This window comes from Muntiacus reevesi, chromosome 20 (genome assembly GCF_963930625.1).
Source record: "Muntiacus reevesi chromosome 20, mMunRee1.1, whole genome shotgun sequence".
NCBI classification, from domain to species: Eukaryota; Metazoa; Chordata; class Mammalia; order Artiodactyla; family Cervidae; genus Muntiacus; species Muntiacus reevesi.
Window position 1 is genome coordinate 25,850,353 of NC_089268.1, and position 20,133 is coordinate 25,870,485.

The 20,133-nt window shown below is 43.1% G+C and overlaps 1 pseudogene; it reads left to right on the forward strand.

Moving 5' to 3' along the window:
- Positions 1–3,695: 3,695 nt before the first annotated feature.
- LOC136151178 (ferritin light chain pseudogene) lies at positions 3,696–4,228 on the forward strand (annotated as a pseudogene).
- Positions 4,229–20,133: the final 15,905 nt, after the last annotated feature.

Below are 20,133 nucleotides of genomic sequence, written 5' to 3' on the forward strand. Positions count from 1 at the left end.
TCATAGAATTTTCCAGAGTATAAAAGCCACATTGCAGAACAGACATCCATGATGATGTTTAGATTCATGTGGACACCTAGTGAAAATGTACTGGTTAAGCCAGGATGCGATTTAGTGACCCAAGCATGATCTTGAAGGATAAAGGCACCCTTCGCTATAAAAATGGGAAAGTGTGGCCTTGATGTTTAAATTGTATTTACATGATAGATGACAACCACTATTTCTAATTTAACTCAAGTACAAACACATCCACCATCTCATAAATCTTACAAAATTGAATCCACAGGGCACTGTAAATAATGCATATATCCTATCAGTTGTATTGCAAATACAGACTAACAAGCCCAATATTAAATAGCCACCTAATTTATTTGTGCATATTTAAGGCTCAAAAGTTGCCCCCCAAACTCTCAGAATCATTTTGAAGCCCCTTTTAAGAATTTGAGAGGGATTAAATTTAATGGATTAAATCCATTAAAATGGGTTATTGGCGGCCGTTCAGACTCAGGGCAAGCAGCCAGCCCTGACATTCTGACTGTGAGGGTTGCAATACAAAACAGCTCATTATTTCTTCCTCCCACCAGAACAGAAAGCACCTTTGTCCCCTCTGCAGATGGTTGCTGTAAGTCACCAAGATGCCTTCACTTCTGCTGGCTGCAGGTTAGAGAGATAGGGTGAGAAATAGTAATAGATGGTCTTTGGACACCTGAGTCTGGGACACCCTTGGGGTCTATCTTGACATTTTCTCAAGACATCTTCAAGGACTATCGACACGACCTAAAAGTGTGGTTTCACTGTTATTTGCTGCTGTGAAAGAGGAAATGCCCCACCGATGTTCCCTTTTGCACCATCTTGCTACTTGTAAGATAAGAGAGAAAAATAATGGTAACACAAAATCCCAGCTCTTATTGAGCAGACACTGTGTGCCTGGGATCGGGCCAAGCACTTAGATGCTTTCTATCCTTTTATCCTCATGAGAATTCTGTGCAGAGGGCACTACTACATCTCTGTTTTACAAATGAGGAAACTGAAGATCTGAAAGGTTGTACAACTTCTGCAAGGACAAACACATAAATAGAGAAAGAGAGAGCCTGGAATTAGAATCCAGTCCATGATGGAGCCCCCATGCCTTGCTTTGCTCCTTTCCTGTGGGACCCTGGCTTTTCTTTCCTTCTTAGCATTTTTACTAACAAGGACTGCAGTCTCTCAATGCCCTCCAGTTCTTTTCACACCCCTCTCTCTTACCTGTTAGGCCCACGCCAATGCCTTGGGTAACTATTAGCATGGCTTGCTGGCCAGTCTCTGTGTTCTTACTGGAACATCACAGAATACAGTTGACCCTTGAACAACATAAGTTTGAACCCATGTGTGCATCCATGTATACATGGATTTTTTTTTTCAATAGTAAATGCCACAGTCCTACACTATCCGACGTTGATTGAATCCATGAATGTAGAGAGTCAGCTATAAATTATATGCAGATTTTTGGCTGCAGGAGGGTAGGTACCCATACTGTTCAAGGATCAACTGGAATGAAGTTATTAATACCAAACTGACCACTATCTTAGGGGCATCTGTTTATCTCCCACCCTTTCAGATCATGATATCTTAGCCTCTTTTCCAAGTTTTCAACCTCAAAATTCTTTGATTAATATTTAAAAGTACGAGATACTTTAGAACCCTAGAACTCTAAGATATATAACTCACAACAAGAGAAGAAAGCCATTGAGTATATTTTGATGGCTGTGGTTATTACACAGTCTTGTAGTGTGTGTTTGCTCACTCAGTCATGTCCAACTCTTTGCTACCCCATGGACTGTAGACTGGCAGGCTCCTCTATCCCTGGGATTTTCCAGCAAGAATACTGGAGTGGGTTGCCACTTTCTACTCCAGGGGATCTTCCCCACCCAGGAATTGAACCTGTGTCTCTTGCATCTCCTGCATTGGCAGGTGGATTCTTTACCACTGTGCCACCTGGGAAGCCCTATTGTAGTAGTTACTCTTTTTTTGGCCACCTTGCTCAGCTTGCAGAATCATGGTTTCCTGACCAGGGATTGAACCCAGGACTGCTGCAGTGCAAGTGCTGAGTCCTAACCACTGGACTGCCAGGGAATTACCTGTAGTTATAATCTTTTACATGGTGGTCTCCATTGTTAAGTTATGATCTTCCTTGAGGGCTGGAACTGTTTTATTCCTTTTTATATTTCTAGCACTTAGCTTAGTGCTTCAATAATGTTTGTTGAAAAATTAAAGAAAAACTAATAATCTAATCCTAAATAGACTAAAATAACTATCATTTGCAAATTGTCTGTTAATGTCAACTGGCATTAATGTCAACCAGCCCTTTTTATCTTAAATTTTTTGAGACCGTGAAACATAAAATAATGTTTTTAGATGACAGCTCCTTCCCATCTTGGCCTGGTTCTCTGTTTTGCCAGCAAAATTTCCACTTCAGATGCCTACCAACCCCTCTATCACCAAACACCATCTGCTTAAACTGATATTACTATGCTGGACAGCCCAGTGGCCTGAACAATGTAGACAATTGAAGATTCCACCTTCAGATGGAAGGTGTGGGGCATGTAGGATCTCAGTTCCCTAACCAAGGATTGAACCCACACCCCCTGCACTGGAAGCATGGAATCTTAACCACTGGACCACCAGGCAAGTCCCCTGAATATTGCTTAATACAGCATTTTGTAGAGCAGAACAAGGGACTGAAATACTTCCAAATAGTCCCTATTTTTGTTTTCTGTCATTTCCAACTTTTTTGCAAAAATGGGGGGAGGGGAATCAAAATAGGGCCTGGCCTACTTTGGGATCTCTCCATTTTATTTGTGGTCTAAAACATTCGCAACATAACACAAGTCATAACTGACTCAGAATTCAAAGCAGCATCCACTGACTCCAAGTTCAGTGCACTTTGCAATAGATTAGGACTTTGCTTCTACTTGAATTTTACTCATCAGAAACCCATTCACTAATTTGGTGACAGAGGTGAGAGTATGCCTTCCAATTTATAAAAATGTCAATAATCCCAGGAATATTAATACACAAGAGGAAATTCAAATAACAATAAATTTAACCTCAGTTATGATTTTCCAAAAAGACACCAAGAACAAAGTAATATGATAATGAGGTACTGTTTTACATTTATGATTCTATGAACAAAGTCTATTGTGGTCATTTTGAATGATGGGAGGATTATGCTGAAATCCTCCTTGATGCAACAAGATAGATTGCTATCATTTTGGAGAAAGCATTTTGTTAACAAATACCACAGGCCCCCAAGATAGATGGTTCACACCCTCCCACTGGATCACTTGAGTATACAGGATTTAAATCAATTGAAGAAGATAACCATCTGAAGGAAGATACTGATTTTATGGAAGATATATTCTATAATATAAATAAATCTAAGTGCCCAACAATACAAGATGGTTTTTAAAAACTATGTTACAGAGACTTCCCTGGAAGTCCAGTGGTTAAGACTCCACACTTTCAGGAGTGCACTCACTCCAACGTCCCAGCAAACAGATCCAGGGTCTCCCCTTGCTCCAGCTTCCGACCACCCTCCAACGTTTATCCCAGTAGCAATTTCAGAATCAGCCACTCAGCTGCCTGTGATCACCAGGTCCAGCCAACACCATTTAAAAAAATTTTTTTTTAGCTAAACTGCTTATTACCAATCAACCATGGGCTCCCAGATTTGTCAGAATTATTTCACTGAGATGCAGGCCACCATCTCTATGCACCTGCTGGCCTCCTACACCTACCCATCTCTGGGCTTCTCTTTCAACCTCAACAATGTGGCTCTGGAGGGTAGAGGCCACTTTTTCCTCGAATTGGCCAAGGGGAAGCACAATCGCCTCTTGAAAATGCAAAGCCAGCATGGCAGCAGGACCCTCTTCCCAAACGTGCAGAAGCCATCTCAAGATGAGTGGGGTGAAACCCCGGATGCTATGGAAGCCACCCTTCTGCTGGAGAGAAACCTGTACTAGGCCTTTTGGATCTGCGTGGCCTGGGTTCTGCCCGAGAAGACCCCCCACTTCCATGACTTCCTGGAGAACCACTTCCTAGATGAGGAGGTGAAATTCATCAAGAAGCTGAGTGACCACCTGATCAACCTTGAAGGCTGGCTAGTCCCCAGGCTGGGCTGGGTGAATATCTCTTCAAAAGGCTCACCTTCAAGCACAGTTGGGAGCCTCTGGAGCCCAGTGGTTTTTGAGGAGCCCCACTAATGTCAGGGCTTCTGCCTGAAGCCCCTCTCTGCAGCCACTGGGCAACTCTCCCAAGCCTTGGACCAAATGGAAACAATAAAGCTTTTAGTAGCAAAAAAAAGATGCTGCACTTTCCCTTGCAGAGGGCACAAGTTTGATTCCTGGACAGGGCACTAAGATCCCACATGCTATGTGACGTGGCCAAAAAAAAAAAACCAAAAATTATGCTACAGAAAATGAAGGGAATGTTATACTGACGTTAAAATTATAATTAGGAATAATCTGTAATATGTGAAATAATATGTGAAAGAGTTTATAATGTTTAGTTAAAAAATAAGAAACACAAAAGTACATATACTGAAAGATAACAAACAATAACAAATATATATATGAAAGAGAGAGAGATGGAAATTTGAATGTAAGAGGTTTTTTACCTCTTGATTTCTTGGGATCAGCACCTGAGGGAAAGTTGGACTGAAGAAGAGTGGAATTCCAGGAGGAACATTCCTGGGAAGTTGCAGTGGCTTTGGGTGAGGCAGTTCTTTGCAGCCTGGTGGGCCTCCTTCCTCAAGGGAAACTTCTAAGAGAAAGGTTAATGGGAAAAACTAGAGTCTCCACCACCGCAGCTGGTCTTGAGACCCACTGAGTAGTCAGTTATCTCCATTTTCTATCAATACTGTCCACGTTGAAGTCCCTGCCCCCTTAGCGAGCACGTTTGCTGGTCTAGGTGGCTTTCCTAGGCGGGATGACCAGGACTCTTAGGCCTTAGGAGTGTGAGCTCCTGGTCACTTTGCCCCTCTCAGGCTAAGGCTGCTGCAAGGGAGTACCAAGTAGATCATCTGGGGTCAAATACAGTCTCCCATGCCCCCACTGTATTGGGTTGGCCAAAAAATTCACTTGGATTTTTCTGCAGTTACAGAAAACAGGCCTACCTCAGGATGATTCTTTCCCTGTTTGAGCAGGTGACTTCTTTCCAAGTTTGCTCATTTCTTGGTATGAGGAAGCTGAAGTGACTGGGCAGTAGACAAAACTTGAATGGGATTCCTGCTGTGCACCCTGGTGGAACAGCCTCTTCCTGGGAGCCAAGATCTGTAAGCCCTCAGAGCCCAGAGTTTCAGGAACAGGAGGAAAGGATTCTCCCAGTAGGTCTCTGGGTGTGTGGGGAGGCAGGGCCTTCGTTCTCAGACGCATGTATTCTATCCTTCAGGGACCCCACACCATAGAATGTGGTGGATTTAGGGAATATACTCTAAGGTACAGCCTCCCAACCAGACTCTTAGTTCTGCCACAACTATTAACCTCTTCTGTGTGGTGCAGTTCAGAAGAGGGCCACGTCCCCATGGGCAGGTACCCACTACGACACTTTATTTCCTACCAAGTACGTCCCTTACTCAAATGTGATCTTTGGCAGGATCTCCTTTTAGTAGATCAAACACTTTGTAAGCCCTTGAAAAACGGTGCTGAGGCCTGTAAAAAATTATTGTGTGTGTGCTGAGTCACTCCGTCGTGTCCGACTCTTTGCGACCCGATGGACTGCAGCACACCAGGCTCCTCTGTTCCTGGGGATTCTCCAAGCAAGAATACTGGAGTGGGTTGCCATGACTCCTCCAGGGGATCTTCCCAACCCAGGGATTGAACCCAGATCTCCTGTGTTGCAGGCAGATTCTTTACCAACTGAGTCACCAGGGAAGCCCCCCAAATTATTAAAGAACCTCAATGAAGTAGAGTTGGGAGACCAGAAGGGGGAGCTCTCATGCCCTGCTCCAATAGCAGAGCCCAACAGGAAAAAGACAGAGGCCTTTTTCCCAGCAAGGACTCAGTCAATGAAAAGCCTCAGACTTTTCTTTAAAAAAAAAAAAAAAAACTACAGTCCTCCCGACTTCCTCTCCCCCTCTATAAAAGGGGTGTCCTTCCCTTGCTGTTTTGGGACTTGCATGGGCTTGCCATGCAGACCCCAAACTGCAATTCTCTGCTGGTCTGAATCAACACATCTTTGCTGGAGAAATATCTAGCAGTCTATTTGTTTCAGGGCAACAGTTCCTATAAATAGGAAAGGCAAACTCAAGAGCTGGAATGTATGGATTTAAAAAAAATTTTTCTTTTTAAATTGAAGTATAGTTGACTTATAATGTTGTGTTAATTTCTGCTCTACAGCAAAATGATTCAGCTATATATGTATACACATTCTTTTTTATATTCTTTTCCATTATGGCTTATCACAGGATATTGAATATAGTTCCCTGCGCTAACCAGTAGGATGTTGTTGTTCATCCATTCTATATACACTAGCTTATACCTGCTAACCCCAACTGCCAAATCCATCCCATGGACTATTTGTTGATTCCAATCAAGATGAATTGTTGCCCCTTCTGGAGTAGGAGTTCAGTGAAGTTAATTTGGGTCTTCTTCAAGAAGTGGTGCTGTACCAGGGACATAGTGCTGGTCTTTGGAAGCAGCTGCAGCTAGAGCAGGCTTGCTCAGTGGGAGCTGGGGCTGTTGGGCCCATACCTGCCTTCCATCCCTCCAATTGCGGCTACTTTGTTGTGCCAACAGTTGAGGCACAACAAAGAGGCTAGCTGATGTCAACTGACGGAGTCATTCTGTCTTCTTAATGCGAGATATCTTCTGTGGTTTAGTCAAGAGTTCTGGGAGTGAAAACTGACTCAGATATAGAAACTGCATGAGGGAGGGATCATGAGTTTGTCCTGAGGAAGCTGCCCTTGGCCTCTTGATCATTCATCCTTGATTATTTTGATTGGATAGATTGAACAGTACTTTTGTTGTTACCCATTTTTCTTGCCCATAAGGATGATCTGTTCTATTAACCATCTCCACAGCTTTCTGTGTGGGCAAAGGTCCATCTAGTCAAAGCTATGGTTTTTCCAGTAGCCATGTATGGACATGAGAGTTGGACCATAAAGAAGGCCGAGTGCCAAAGAATTGATGCTTCTGAACTGTGGTGTTGGAGAAGACTCTTGAGAGTTCCTTGGACAGCAAGGAGATCAAACAAGTCAATCCTAAAGGAAATCAGCTCTGAGTATCCATTGGAAGGACTGATGCTGAAGCTGAAGCTCCATACTTTGGCCACCTGATGGCCTCATTGGAAAAGACCCTGATGCTGGAAAAGACTGAAGGCAGGAGGAGAAGGGGACAACAGAGGATGAGATGGTTGGATAACTTCACTGACTCAGTGGACATGAGTTTGGGCAAGCTCCGGGAGAAGGTGAAAGACCGGGAAGCCTGGTGTGCTGCAGTCCATGGAGGTAGCCAAGAGTCAGACGTGACTGAGTGACAACAACAACAGCTTTCTGTAGGTCAGGCTTTTCTTGCTGCCTCTCCAGCGTTGCCTGTCACTGCAACAGCTGAATGTACTTTGTTTCTAATGGTTAAGGCACTCCCATGACCTCTTATATTTCAGGCTGTTATCATTCCCATCAAGGAGCTCAGTTCTATAATGACACCTCGCACCATGAGCTCTGGACCATAAAGGAGAGCCCCCAATGCTCAGTGAATCTTATATCCCTCTTACCATATCCTGCCTTGCTACTTTGGTAAATGTCCTCTTGGCCCGCACATGGTAAACCTGATTCAATTTCCCGCCTCGTCTAATAAATCCGCTCAAGAATACCCACTTCTATGAGACATTTGGTTCCTTTTATTCATGCCTTTTATTCATTCCTTTTATTTATGCCTAAAAAAGAAGTTCCAAAAAAAAAAAAAAGAAGTTCCAGCATTTATTGCTCATTGAGTGTGGGCATCACTTTTCCAAGTGCCAAGGAGACATCTGAGCGGTATGTTCTGGGGGGTTCTAACAGTCCTATCAGCTGGCGAGTTCCCTGATGGCCCAGTAGTTAGGACTCTGCACTTTTACTACCAAGGGCTCAGGTTCAATCCCTGGTTGGGGAACTAAGATCCCACAGACTGTGCAGGGTAGCCAAGGGAAAAAAAGAAAGAATGCTCCCATATTAATTAATATTCTCTTATTCAACTTTATATTATGCTTCCCACTGACCTCCTGTTGATCTGCTGGTACAGATCAGCCAGGATCCACAGCTCCTTCAAGGAACAGTCTCTTTTCTCCTTAGCAGATCTAAGTGTATCCCTGATGGTACTTCTTTTGACTTAATGGGTTATGTTATTGGCTATAATGTGTTATGATGGGTCTAGTGTCAGTAAGGCAAAAGTGGCAGAACCTTTTGGGGACACATGTTGTCCTGCAAGGCCTCAGGCTTTCCCAGTTGTAGCGTGAATTTAGGTGTAGCATACTTGCCAAGGGGAATTCAATTTTTTCTGGAGCCTATTACTTTTATGCTTAAATCTTGAACCTGAGTTTCAGCATCATCTACCCTCCAGCTATGGGATATGCGCCCATGCCACTGTACTCTGCCAAGGAGGCCCTCTGATTTTTCTGCTTAGCCTTTAATTGCTCGTTCATTACCCTCAGCCTTTCCTTGTCTTTCTTCAGAACTTCCTTTGCCCCCAGGAACAGCCGTTTGATACCATTACCCTTATAATTATTAACTTGCTCCTGCTTCTCAAATTATTGGTTCCTTCACCTCAGCCAAAGCATGCCCTTCCAAAGGCATGCCCTCCCAGAAAACATCACCACTCCTACTGCTGCTGCATGCCTGGCTTTATCCGTGCTCCGCCAGCCACCCACCATGGGCTCCTTATTTCTAGCCAGCTGGTGGGTGACCCAGCTTTAGCATCTGCTTTCTTGCACCCACTCTTACCACCACAAGCCAGGTTTCCCTGGAAGGCAGACTCTGCAGTGGAGATCAGCATGCAGGAGGCTTATTGAAGGATGCCCTTGGAGCAACATCTGTAGGGGTGTGAAGAGGCAGGATTGAACACAGAAGGAAGTCTTGACTGTGAGGCTGTCACTGTAGAGGCCCCCGCAGATTCCGTGAGGGTCCTGACAGAGCTGTCCTCAAATCCAAGACACTGGCCAGGCTTTGGCTATGGGCTGTCCCTCAGAAGACGACATCAATTTGGATGAAGCTGCTCACTTCAGCAGAGGGTGATCGGAGGGAGGGGAGACTTCAGTGGGATCTGCCAGTCACCCACCCTCCCTCTCCAAGCAGCTGGAGGGGGAGGCATAAACGATGAGCTCCATCTGGGCAGCACACCACAGTGTCCACCGCCATGTTTTTGAAGTTGTTATAATTGTCTTTTAGTTGTTAAAAAAAATCAAGTCATTAAAAAAAAATGCTCAGGAGAAAAATGATGACATTCTTTTGTCCAGAAACTCCATGGTTTGTCCTGGGGAAATTTCTCCCACCTGAAGAATGGTCCAGACCTCCCACAAAACAAATAGAAACTCAGGAGTGGCTTGGTCAGTGAAACTGCGATAGGGGGTCAATTAGCCTGGCATGACTCACCTGTCTCCAACCTACCCAACCCAGACCCAAAACAGGTGTGTTGGGTGTGGATGCCAGGCTACTCCATAGTCATGCAATCAGGCAAACCTGTGTGACCCAAACAAAAACATGGAGGCCTGAGAAGTTCTGCTTGCAGAGGCAGAAGTGGCACCCACACTAAAAAAGAAACATAAATCTGATGCCCTAGACCTTGAAAACTGATTTATGTCTTTCCTGAGGTCTGGTGAAAATATGCAAGGACGTTTTACCACACTTCCTTAAAAAATTATACTTCCTAAAAGTCCTATTTCAACAGCTCTGTCCACAAAAAAATTAATTCATAATCAACCTAAGAAAGGGAAACACTTATTTGAGCCAATTTGAGGATTGTAATTTGAGGATTACAACTAGAAGACAGTCTCTCAGAGAATTCTGAGAACTGTTTCAAAGAGGTAAAGGGGAGGCCAGTCTAGATATGATTTTGGAGAAAGGGGTGTGTGCAATCAAGTGAATACCTTGGTAGAGTTACTGCCATTTTCAAGGAATGAAAGTGACAGTCGCTCAGTCATGTCTGACTTTTTGCGACCCCATGGACTGTAGCCTGACAGGATCCTCCGTCCATGGAATTTCCCAGGCAACTGGTGTGGGTTGCCATTCCCTTCTCCAGGGGATCTTCCCCACTCAGGGATCAAACCTGGGTCTCCTGCATTACAGGCATATTCTTTTCTGTCTGAGCCATCAGGGAAGCCCGTTTGAAGAATGGATATCTTAGTTAATGGTTTTAGTGCTCCTCTAAGTCAGGGAAGAGGCAAGAAACTGGATTCATAAAAATTTTTCCCTGAAAATATCTAACAACCTGAGGGCCATTTCTCAGTTTTCCTGCAGCACAAAATACCTCATTCTGAATTCCTTTTGGGGTATACCTCTTAATTTTAGTGTTTGGGAGGGATTTCATGACAATTTTGTCCATGGCATTAGAGATGCTCACTTCCAGGTAGTCAGGTGAGGATTTGGTTGATGGATCACTCAATGTACTATTACTGGACTAGGCCCTGCTAACAGTAGCCAAAGCCTCTGGATCACCTGCCTTACATTCCATTATGGTTCTAGGAAGTGGTTCCCTCATGTCATCTCTTCCCATTCCTAGAGTTACACTATGACAATCATTGATCTCAAGAACTATATATTTGGTCAGTCTTTTCCAGTAGCCCAATTGTCGGGTCTTCCCTGTAGCTCAAACGGTAAAGAATCTGCCTGCAACACAAGAGACCCGGGTTTGATTCCTGGGTCAGAAAGATCCTCTGGAGAAGGGAATGCCAGTCCATTCCAGTATTCTTGCCTGGAGAATCCCATGGACAGAGGAACCTGGCAGGCTACAGTCCATGGGATTGCAAAGAGTTGGACATGACTGAGTGACTAACACCACACCAATCATTAATTTTATTGGAGGCTCAGTCACACATCTGGTAATGCAGGAAACAATAATCTTGTACAATAGGCAGAATAATAGTAATATAACTAGTAGTTATATTATTAATAAGGTCATAAGTAAATATTTAATGGAAGAGTTTCCAGTAGGTGTGGCCCAATGTCTCCCAGGGTTGTCTAACTAGTCTGTTTTGCATCCATCACCATCTTTAAGGAAAATGGTATGTTGTTATAAGTTCACTAAAGATCTCTGCAGGTAGGAGGTGACTGGTGGATCATGGTGATCCCTTAAGGATAGACAAAAGAATGTTATCTTGTGAGGAGTTATGGCTGGTGTTAGAAGAACAATTGATATTTATGTTTGAGCAGGTATTTCTGCCACTGGTTAGTCTGGCTAATGCAGATGCACAATGGAGAGTAGACAGGAGGGAGGAGGCCAAAGGGCAGAGAAAAAGTTTGTGTTCAAAATTTTCTTGTCCTGCCTTAAAATGTGAATTTTTATTTCATCAGCTCATCCTAGGCATTGTTCATCCAAGGCATTGTTAACAGATCTCTTTTCTGCTGCGGGCAAACTCCAGAGACCCTTTCCTCTACCTGTGGACTTAGTGTTTTCTTTCACAAGTATATATGCAAATCAGTTCTATGTATGCAAATCAATTCAGCCTTTCTCTGCACTTCTCCCTTCTCCCATCCTCATTACTCTCAACAGCATGCAAAAGGCAAGCAGATTCATTAACCGGGGAGGGGAACTGTAAATTTAGACCCTGTAACCCTTGAATCAGCAAATATGTTGTGTTTTTTAACTCTGTATTTGACATGACACACTTCACCATAAGAGAAGAACCCAATAATAATTAAAATATATGAATTGACAACTTCTTTGGAGCTGTCATTTCATTATTCTTAGGACTTCCTATCCCTTCCTTAGTTCCACTGTCCATCAAAGTGTTTCCACCATGTTTTGTCTGGTATAGACTTGGCTGTTCCATTCGTCCTTTCAAAGAATGCTTGTCAACCTGCCTGATTAGAACACACGGATATGAGGTGCATATTGTGCATATACACACAAGCACAATTTTTCATATAATTTCAGTGAGTTCATGGATACCTGATTAGGTCCCAATTGTGCTGGTGCTCAGTCACTTCAGTGGTGTCCATCTCTTGCGATCCCATAGACTGTAGCCCGCCAGATTCCTCTGTCCATGGGATTTCCCAAGCAAGAATACTGGAGTGCCAATGGAGAGCCATTCCCCTCTCAAAGGGATCTTCCCAACCCAGGGATCGGACCTGGGTCTCCTGCATTACAGGTGGATTCTTCACCAACTGAGCTACCAGGGAAGCCTAAGTCCCAATTAATAGCCACTTAATTACTTTATTTGTCAAGCTCTCAATTCATAAAATTGCAACTGCCAAATTTTAGCTAAATACACCTAGATGCCCTCGACAAGGTACAAACTCTGTTTTCTTTTGTGGATTGGCAAATGAAACATCCTTATAAATTTCATAAAGTATATATAAATTATGTACCAGAGAAGCCAACATTTTAATTCATTCCTTCCTTCCTCTGTTTCTTATTCATTCATTTAACAAACATTTGTTTGCTGAGTACTTACTATTTTGAAGTAAAACATTTATATAAAATTAATCTCCAACTTCAAGAATCAAAGCAGATAATGGGAAGAAGTGATATATAAACAGACAATGTTGATGAAAACACTCATCAATAGTCAACCTAAAAAAGAAATGAAAATTTTTATTAGAGCCAAGTTGAGGATTATAACCAGGAAACAAGTCTCTCAGAGAGCTCTGAAAATGGATCTGAAGAGGTAAAGGCGGAGGCCAGTTACATAATTTTGGAGAAGAGAGTACGTGCAATCAGGCACACACCTTGGTAGCTTTACTGCTATTTTTGAGGAATAAGTATCTTAATGGTTTTAGTGCTCCTCTAAGTCTGGGAAGATGCAAGAAACTGGATTCATAAAACTTTTTCGTTAACAACCTGAGGGTTGGTTCTGTCTCTTTTCCTGCAGCACAAAATGCCTCTTCTTGATCTTCGCCCTTTGAATGAATTCCCTTTGGGGTGTACTATATAGGTCAGTGACTACAGTGGCTAATGACTTGATCCTTGTAGAAATGATAATGGGCAACATTCTTTGTTTTTATAGTCCCTTCCCTTTTGGCCTTAATTTCAACCAATGTTCGGGAGGCATTTTGTGACCATTTTGTCCCATGGCACTAGGGGTGCTCACTGCCAGGTCAGGCAAGGACTTCTTTGATAGGCCAGTTAATGTGCTACTTACTGGGACCTATGAACAGTAGCCAGAAGTCTCTAGATCCCCTGCCTTACATTCTGTTATGGTCCAGGAAATAGTTCCCTCTTGTTTCTTCCCACATCTAGAGTTAGTTACACTATTATAGTCATTGATCTTATAGAACTGTATATTTGGCCAATCGTGTCAAGTCACCCAATCATCATTCATTTTACTGGGGGCTCAGTCACACATTTGGTCATGCAAGAAACAATAATCTTATACAATAGGCAGAATACAAGTAAGATAGCTGGTGGCATTAACAAGGTTATAAACAAGTATTTAACAAAGTATTTAAAGTGAAAAGCCTCCATTAGCTGTGGGCCAGTTTCTCCCCAGGTTGCTGACCAGTCTTTTATATCCGTCATTATCTTTAACGGAAATGATACGCTGTTGTCATAAGTAAACTTTACTAAAGATGTTGGAGCAGATACACGGTGAGTGATGAATCACGGTGACCCCTTAAGAATGAACAAAGGAATGTTATCTTCTGAGGAATTATCTGGGCTGGTGTTCAAAGAAGAGCAATTGATGTTTATGTCTGAACAGGTTATTTCTGTCATTGGGAACTCTGGTTAATGCAGAATGTAGATGCATGATGTATAGGAGACAGGAGGGAAGCGATTAAAGAGCAGAGAAAATTTTATGTTTAAAGTTTTCTTGTCTTACCTGAAAATGTGAATTATTTCATCATGCATATACACACAAACACAGTTTTTCACATTTCGGTGAGTTCAGGACTGCCGAATAAACCCAGTTAATAACCTCTTGATTACTTTCTTAGCCGAACTCTCAGTTCCTAAAATTCTGAAGCCTGCAAATTATAACTAAAACACTTTAGATGCCTACCACAAGATACAAGATCTGTTGTTTTTGGATATTTCAAATGAATTGTCCTTACAGGTTACCTAAAGCATATATGAATTGTGCACAAGAGAAATCAACTTTTTAATTCCTTCCTTCCTTCCTCTGTTAGTCACTCATTCATTTAACAAACATTTGTTTGCTAAGCACTTTCTATTTTGGAGTAATACCTTTATGTAAAATCAACGTCCAGTTTCAAGAATCAAAGCAGTTACTGGGTAAAATCAATATTTAAAAGAGACAGTTATAATTATGTGCTGTGACAAGGGTCATGGAGGAGCAGGAGAGGTAGGGGTGAGGAGAGATGTCAGTGGGGAGGGCACCAAATACAGTCTGGGAATTGGATACGGCTGAGAGTGGTTTCCGGAAGAGCTTTTAGACAAGGAGGCACATGAACTGTATCTTGGGGATTTCTTAGAGTTAAGACATTTCTTCTAGGAGGGACAGCATTTGCAAAGACCCAGAGGCAGGAGGAAGCACGGTGCTCCGGAGAGCTTGTTTGAGTCGGAGTGGAGCATGGCTACGGAGACTGTCTCAAGAAGTGAAGCAAGGTTCACAGAGGGCCTGCAGTGCTGGTCTCAGGAATTTACTCCTTAAGCCCAGTGAGATGTGGAGCCTCTGAAAGCTATTTACCAGGGCATGATGTCATCAGCTTTGCATGTGGCTTGGTGGAGTCTTGCGGTCCTCATGCCCATGCGTGGAGAATACTTCTCTATCAAATGCTTTTAAACCCTGAAAATAGTGATGATGAGTTGAAATCATAAATGTCTTGCTTTTAATACACTAAAATAGATACTTAATAGATACTTAATTGTACCTTTACACATAGCATTCTGAGCTGCTTGCTTTTAAATGTTCTTTTGAATGGAGTTATCACCAGAGCCTTGGGCATAGCATGCACTCCTCATACTCCTGCTTATCAGAGTTTCAGTTTAGCACCCGATGTAACCTCTACTACCAATGAAGATTCAAAATTGTGATTGCTTATCATTTTATAGTTTTCCCACTTTCTTTTTAGTTTTTGCAGTGATTATATGTTTAGTTTAAAATGGAAAGAAAACGTTAATGAAGAAAACATGCCTAGAGCGTCAATATCCTTAAATGGATATTTTATTTACTCACATAATTTATAATATGCTTTTATGAATATAATGCCCCTTCCCAGATTAGCCTGTGGTCTGTTTGTTTTTACTTTCCAGCAAATCTGCATCAGAATCAAGGTTAATAGATAGGACTATTATATCTAGGACTATATATATATATATATATATATATATAGTCCTATATATATAGGTCTAATAGATAATCAAGGAAATAGATAATGGCTGTGAATGTATATTGCAACAAGGAAAAAAAATTTCCTTGTATATTGCAAGGAAAAAAAAAATTTTAATCCAAGCCCCGCTTGGGTGGTAAGAAAAAGGCAAATTTTGGTAACAGATAGATTTGGGTTCAGGTCCCAGTTCTGTTAGTTACCAGAGATATAATATCAGGCAAGATACTTAACCTTTCTAAATCTTTGTTCCTTGTATATAAATTAGAACTAATAATAATTTCCTTGCAAGATTGTTGTGATAATTGGAAGAACATGTATCAGAGCGTTGTATAGCTGTTTTAAAAGCAGTGGTTAAACAAACAAAAACACAAACAAAAAACTAAAAAGATGTAAGTAAAACTAAAAGGTAAACAGAAAATTAATAATTATAAAACAACAAAGCAGAGCAAAAAAGAGAAAACAAATAAGTGAACAAACAAAAAAGTGGCGGTTAATAGTAGAACGATCACTCTGAAGGTGATTTGAATGTGGATTCTGGGTTGCTTACCAAGACTAGGTATAGAAGACTTCCTCAATAATAGGAACATATGGCTCAGGAGGCCTAAACTAAGGCAGTTGCAAATACCTTTTAGAAATATTCAAACCTCGGTGATTACATTAGAGTAAGCTAACTTACTGTCACATAACCTGCCCCCCCAATCTCTATCATATAATGAAATTTTTATTTCTCACCTGTGTTAGTTTGGATCTTCTGAGAACAGATGCCGGGATAAAATTAGATACGCAGGAGATTTGTTGGGGAGAATTCCTGTGAAGGATAAATGATCAAACTAGTCAATCCCAAGGGAAATCAACCCTGAATATTCATTGGAAAGACTGATGCTGAAGCTGAAACTCCAGTCCTTTGGCCACCTGTTGCAAAGAGTCAGTTCATTGGAAAAGACCCTGATGCTGGGAAAGATGGAGAGCAGGAAAAGGGGATGACAGAGGATGAGATGGTTGGATGGCATCAATAACTCAGTGGACATGCTGTTGCTGCTGCTGCTAAGTCACTTCAGTTGTATCCGACTCTATGTGACCCCGTAGACAACAGCCCACCAGGCTCCGCCGTCCCTGGGATTCTCCAGGCAAGAACACGAGTGGGTTGCCATTTCCTTCTCTAATGCATGAAAGTGAGAAGTGAAAGTGAAGTCGCTCAGTCATGTCCGACTCTTCGTGACCCCATGGACTGCAGCCTACCAGGCTCCTCCGTCCATGGGATTTTCCAGGCAAGAGTACAGTGTGCTAGATCCAGTGGGGCAGAGCTGGGGCCGTAGTACATCTTGTTTCCCACAGCAAGAGATCTGAACAGCGTGCTTTCATGACTCCATGTCCTCCTCATCAGTTCAATTGATCCCCCTGCACAGATCAATTCTGGGAGTTGCAGAGTTCCACTAAGTCATTCAGGGGCCCAGACTTCTTACATGTATGACTCTGCCCTCCTCCAGGTTTCTAAAGGTCTCTCCATTCAGTTGGCAGATATTGTGTGAAAGGCTTCCATGGGTTTCACCTGGACTTTGTTCACACCATCTATGTTCAGACCACACTGACCCGGATGCAGTCACGTGGCCCCACCTAACTGTAGGAAGACTAGAAAACAGACCAACTCTTTACCCCCAGAACCATTTCACAGACCAGTCGCCTACCCCAAAAAACTGTTTGCTCAAGGCAGATGAGAGATAGAGGGAAGTCCCCAGTTTCTGGCTTGGATTACTGGATAGGTGGTGGTGCCACTTGACGTGGAAAACTCAGAAGGAGTCTGCTGACTTCAGAGGAAGCGGAGCTGTCTCGTAGCCAGCTAGACATTCAGGCCTGGAGCTCAGGGTTAAAGATAACCCAGATGGTGGCTGACGCCATGAGCTGACAAGTCTCAGCACCAGAAAAGAAAAGGACAAGAACAGAAATCTGAAGAACCCCGAAATGTAAGGGACTATGTGACTCAGTGTCTATTTGGATCTCCTTTGAGCGTGCCTTCCTGTACAGAAAAGTTGGAAAGATAAAGACGTCATTCCCCAGACTCCTGGCAGCTAGGGTTTCCAAGGATGTGATTTAGGTTTCTGCCAATCAGACACCCTCACATAAGACATCAGCTTCCGAGCAGAATGAGTGGGGCACAGGCACGGTGGAGGCATCCCTTTGGCTGGTGCTGAGGGTGCGGCCCTAGGTCTCAGGTGGGCGGCCGTCCCAGCAGTCTCGTGGTTCAGCAGGCACTTCCTTATGGTGGTGGGAGCAGCAGTTCCCGTGGCAACTTGGCCCTAAGGATATCTACATTCCAGGTAATTCAGCTTAGGGCTTTAGTCACCCATGGATTCTATAAGCTGATGAACACTTTGTAATGATCCCTTTCTGCTTAACCTAGCCAGGGTGGGTTCTGCCCTTTGCAACTATTAACAAACCATCACAGAGATGGTCACAGAAACCTGAACCTTTGAAAGAGACTTAGAACAAAAGGCCAGAGATAGAGCGCTAAAACCAGGACAGACTGCTGCCCGAGAATCAAGAAAAGGGAGAGTTTTGATAAGTGGTCAGCAGTTAGATGCTGCAGAGAGGTCAAGACAGCTACAAATGTAAAGTAGAAATAACGCAGCCAGGTGGTCACAGGTGGTCTTGACAGGAGCAATTTCAGTGGAACATAGCAGGGGAGGCAGCCAGCTGCAGAGGTTTTGGATATTCTTCCATTTTATTTGGACTCAACTTATGAAGTAAGAGGGAGGTGTTATAGTCAAGTATTACTACAATGAGTCCCCTATATATGAACTTTTAAAGATGCGAAGGTGCTTTCCATCAAGGTCACGTGTGAGTGAAATTGCTGCTTGCCCTCTACCTCCTACTGCTGACGATCCTTCAGCTCTACCATCTCCCACCTCCTCTCCCTCCTCCTATCAGTAACCCTTCTTTCCGGCTCACTCGATGCCAGCCCGTGTGTGTCCGCTGTTGTACTGGACTACTGTACTTTTCAAGGTACTGTAAGATTTAAAATGTTTTCTTTATTTTTTTTTGTTATTTTTTATGTATTATGTGAAAAATATTTAAACCTATTACAGTACAGTACTGTGGCTGACTGTGTTAGTTGGTTACCTAGACTAACTGGTGGACTTGTGGACAAATTGGACTTAGGAAAGCGCTCTTGGAAGGGAACTTGTCCATAGGTGGGACTCTTCCCTGTGCACGATCTGATAGGTACAGGGAGATTATTCTATGCTTATTACTGTGGAAATCCACTGTGGCCATGCAGTCCCTGTTGATGGAGGAACTTGTCTTCCGGTGTCACTTATTTGAAAGGGTTCTAGCTCCAGCTCTATTGGGTTCTAGAGAACAGGTCTCAGAACTTCCATTTTTGAAAGAGGAAAATATCCCTTAAAGGTGAAAGTGAAAGTCGTTCAGTTGTGTCCGACTCTCTGTGACCCCATGGACTATACAGTCCATGGAATTCTCCAGGCCAGAATACTGGAGTGGGTAGCTGTTCCCTTCTTCAGGGAATCTTCCCAACCCAAGGATCGAACCCAGGTCTCCCACACTGCAGGTGGATTTTTACCAGCCGAGCTACCAGGGAAGCCCCTGTACTAATATCTAGCTTGCCTGCTGCGCAGGTAGAAAGGCATAGGAGATAAAAACACAGAACTCAGACTTGGCCAGACCCAGGCCCTAATCCCTTTTTAGCCAGTAGTTGGCTCCATGGCCTTTGGCAAGTTGCTTACACCTGGCTTTCTCCTCTGTAAAACAGGGATAATATTGTCAACCTCTGAGAGTGGACATGATGATTAATCAAGGTATGTAAGGCATTTGGCACAGGGTCAGGCAAGCAAGAAGTAGAGAGTAAATGAGAGTTCATTTCGTAAGTTGTCAGAAATACCTTTTGGGAAATAATGACCATGACTGCCTTCCTCACAGGGCTGCTGCCAAATGAGATAATGTACAGGAAAGTGAAGTATAAGTTCTATTATTAGAATGAACCAAGACCATGAGAAAGGTCACCTCTTCAAACAGAAATTGACGAGGTCCTTGACAACTGTTACAGACTGTGCTATGGAGTCGGTGGGGAGGGGAGCGCTGGGAGAAGGAGGAGCTGAGATGAACTTCAATCATTGTACAGTTTTTCCAAGGAATGGCCCCTGTTGTGATAATAGACTTTCCACCATAATGGGGCAGTTGATGAACATATATCTGTTGGTACAGATAGGAACCCTGCCTGGTAAAGCTAGGTAAGTGAAAAGGTAAAGGGAGCAGATATATTTGTTTGAAATTAGGTAAAAGATTCCAAAGAAGGCAATGGCACCCCACTCCAGTACTCTTGCCTGGAAAATCCCATGGATGGAGGAGCCTGGTAGGCTGCGGTCCATGGGGTCGCTAAGAGTCAGACACAACTGAGTGACTTCACTTTCCCTTTTCACTTTAATGCATTGGAGAAGGAAATGACAACCCACTCCAGTGTTCTTGCCTGGAGAATCCCAGGGATAGGGGAGCCTCTTGGGCTGCCGTCTATGGGGTCGCAGAGAGTCGGACATGACTGAAGCGACTTAGCAGCAGCAGTAGCAGCAGCAGGTAAAAGATTCATTCATCAAGAACTTCATTCTGACTGGTTTCAATGCCAGACTTCCCTCCCCTCCCTGCCGTTTTCTGGCCTCTGCAGAAAGGAC